A 3,497-nucleotide genomic window follows, 5' to 3' on the forward strand; every position below is an offset into this window, starting at 1 on the left:
CAATGGCTTTCCCTAAAGACCTGCACCAATACTCAATCAAAGGACCCAAAGTAGTTGAGATTTCCTTTTAGAACATTTAGTTCAAGCTAGAAAGTGTTTCACAAGGGAGCTACTTGGTATTAAAATAGGGAACATGATTTCTAAATTAAAAGATAATTTACAATGTTAATTTCAGCATAGAGGTAGAATCCCTTGATATAAACCAGCAAGTAAACTGTCAGAATCTGGGACTCAAAAACAATGAAAACAAAAAACTAAAAAACAGAGGAAAAGAAAACAGAAAACTGGATACTTGCCATGAATGCTTTGGGGAAAATATCAAGAAACTTTGGAGATAATAAGACACTTCTTACTAGATATATTATCCTCTAAACTTAAAAATCTTCACTTTCATTAGTAGTCAGTTGTAAAACGCCTACTAGCCTAAGGTCATTGAGAGATTAGTGATAAGATATATACAGTGCTGCAGAGTTCATAACACAGCATATTTGGAAAGAATTCTCATGTTAAGTGCATGACCCAAAAAAAGGACTGTTTATTTCAGCCAGTAACAAACATGACAAATGATGTGACACTCTGACATCATTGCTACTAGAGACTGGAACATCTGTCCAGAATCAAGTTCCCACACGTCCGCTGCCAAAACTAGCTGAATAAATCCAGACCAGTTTAGAAAAATTTCCCCCTGCAAAATGACTTATCTTTCTTATTTTGCAATCCTGATATACTTCAGAGTTTTGGAGAAGGTGAACTTTCATTTCCTATGCATTGAAAAAATTACTTCCAATTGTAAGCATTATTTACTTTTCTTCACTCTTTGACTTTTTTCTTTGATGCTGACACTAATGCCCAGCCTATTTACCATTTTTAAATATACTGCCCAAACATAGTCATTGATATTCTCTATCATTACAATTTGACAAATGAAAAGAGAGGCTCTCAAAGACTTATAGAATCTCCAAGCTAAAAGAGAGCTCAGTTATCATCTACTTAATCACTTACCTTGAGAGTGAATTATGCCTCTACTGTTGGAGTATAATAATATGTAAGTGAACTGTTAAATTTGAAGGAGAAAAAGATAAAAACAAACAAGCCAAGTAAGTATTTATTCCATTGTATGTGTGTGTGTGTGTGTGTGTGTGTGTGTGTGTGTGTGTGTATATCTGTAGAACTTTTAATTTGAATTATAGTTGGGGGAGGGGAAGTAGAGGTTCAGTCATGGGGAAATTACCAAATAAGTTGTGGTACATGCACATCATGGAATATTATTGTGCTATTTAAAAATCAGTAAAATTATGAATAAAAAGAAATATGTTATGACTTAGATGAACTAATTCAAAGTAAGTAAGCAAAACCAGAAAAATAATATAATATATATAATGACTATAGCAATGGAAATGGAACAACAAAAAAAAAAAATAAACACAAATGAATACTATGGTATCAATACACAAATATTTAACAACAATAACTTTTATATAGAGCATACTATTTGATCCTTATAACCACCCTGGGAACTAGGTATTGTTATTATCCTCATTTTATAAATGAGGAAGCTGAGGCAAACAAAGGTGAAGTAACTTGCCCAGAGTTTTACAACTAATAAATAATGGGAGATGAATTTGAACTCAGGTCTTCCTGACTCCAGGTTTGGGGCTCTATCCTCTATACTACCTAGTTTCTCTATAGTGAAGTTCTTTTGAACTTACTGTGTTTCAGAAAGTTTGCTGGATACTAAGGATAAAAAGAAAAGCAAAAATAATTCCTCCCCCCAAGGTGCTTTTAGTGTTTATAATGGGTAAGTTTATAGTAAACTCATCTCTAAATTGATAGGTTATGAGAATATACTTCTCTTCCTTCTCTGAAAAAGGGGGATTGTGGATATTAATTGGTTGATATATTAGTTAATATTTTGGAAGTAAATTTTTCCTCTTTTTAATTTTTTAACATGTTATAATTGAGAGAAGAAAGATGGAGAAACATGTTGGGAAATTTGTTGTTTTTGAATTGTTTGTCATGTTAAACTTTATGTGATCCCATGGAAAAAATCCATGAGTATTTTTGTCCATTAGTGTTTTTTTTTTTAATTTTTATTTTTTATTATTTATTTTTTTTTCAAATACATTAAAGGATAATTTTCAACATTTATCTTTGTAAAACCTTGGACTCCAAATTTTTCTCCCTCACTTTCCCTCTCCATTAGAAAGCAAACAATTCAATGTAAGTTAAACAAGTGTAATTCTTCTAAACATATTTCCATATATGTCATGCTATGTAAGAAAAATTAAATCAAAAGGGGGAAAAATGAGAAAGAAAAAAAAAACAAATCAAACAAACAAATAAAAAAGGTGAAAATACTATGCTTTAATCCATATTCAATCTCCACAGTTCTTTTTCTGGATGCAGATGGCATTTTCCATTACAAAGCCATTGGAACTGCAAAAATATGGAATTCTTCATGAACTTGCATGTCATTCTTGCACAGGGACCATTCAAATCTTATTTGTATTGTTCCAATTTTAGCATCTGCTGAAGCGAGCACCATGTGTACTTTTTGGGAAAGATACTGGAGTAGTTTGGCATTTTCTTCTCTAGTGTGTCCCCATTTTGCAAATGTGGAATAAGGTAAATAGGAGTAAAGTAATTTTTCCAGGGTTATGCAGCTATTAAGTATCAGAGATCAGATTTGAATTCACATCTTCCTGACTCCAGGTCTCATCTTCTTTCCACTGCACCACCTAGTTGCCCCTTGAGAAATTTAGGTAGCACTTTTAAAAAAGTACCAATTTAAAAAACAAAAAAATAAAAATAAAGGCAATGGACAACACAAGTGGATTTAATGATCTGGGAGCTTTAGATGGCATGAGGGCTGGGAACAAGGCAACTAATAGAGAAAATCACTTGGAAGATGTGACTGAGAAAACCTTCTAATCTGGCATTGTTTATAGTATTTTTTAATCCCTGTCTTTATGCCTCACAAGTCTACAAAGCTAGAGTAACAGCTTGATTGGAGTCCCAATAATTAGAATATGAAATTTGTAGAGGTTGGTCATCACAGAGTGGTGAATATTTTGTGACAACAAGTTTGAAGACCATTTACTGAATCAGGGAAGGAATTATGATTTGAATAGGCAAAGGTAATGCCCACACCAAAAAAAAAAAAAGATAGATCTGGAAGTATTAATATACTATTAGGTATATTACTATTAAACAACAATATACTTTTATTCCAGATATTACCAAAATTTAAATGTACAGAAAAACATCATATGCTAATAATATACAATCTTTGTAAGGCAGGAAGTTCACTCTTATCCTGCTCAGATGAAAGGAGATGATTTGATAAGAGCTTTCATAGTTTCAGAGATTCATAGTTAGAAAGATCCTTACAGGTCATTTGATCCTGCTCCCTCATCTTACAGGTGAGGAAATGAAAAGTAAAGTAATTCATTAAAAGTTACAAAGATAGAAAATTTGAATCTCACTCTTCTGCTTCC

At 32.3% G+C, this 3,497-nt stretch overlaps 1 pseudogene; it reads right to left on the reverse strand.

Annotated features, from left to right (window-relative positions):
• Nucleotides 1-2,440: 2,440 nt before the first annotated feature.
• LOC141565171 (U6 spliceosomal RNA) lies at nucleotides 2,441-2,540 on the reverse strand (annotated as a pseudogene).
• Nucleotides 2,541-3,497: the final 957 nt, after the last annotated feature.

The sequence above is a fragment of the Sminthopsis crassicaudata genome, chromosome 3 (assembly GCF_048593235.1).
Source record: "Sminthopsis crassicaudata isolate SCR6 chromosome 3, ASM4859323v1, whole genome shotgun sequence".
Classification (NCBI taxonomy): domain Eukaryota; kingdom Metazoa; phylum Chordata; class Mammalia; order Dasyuromorphia; family Dasyuridae; genus Sminthopsis; species Sminthopsis crassicaudata.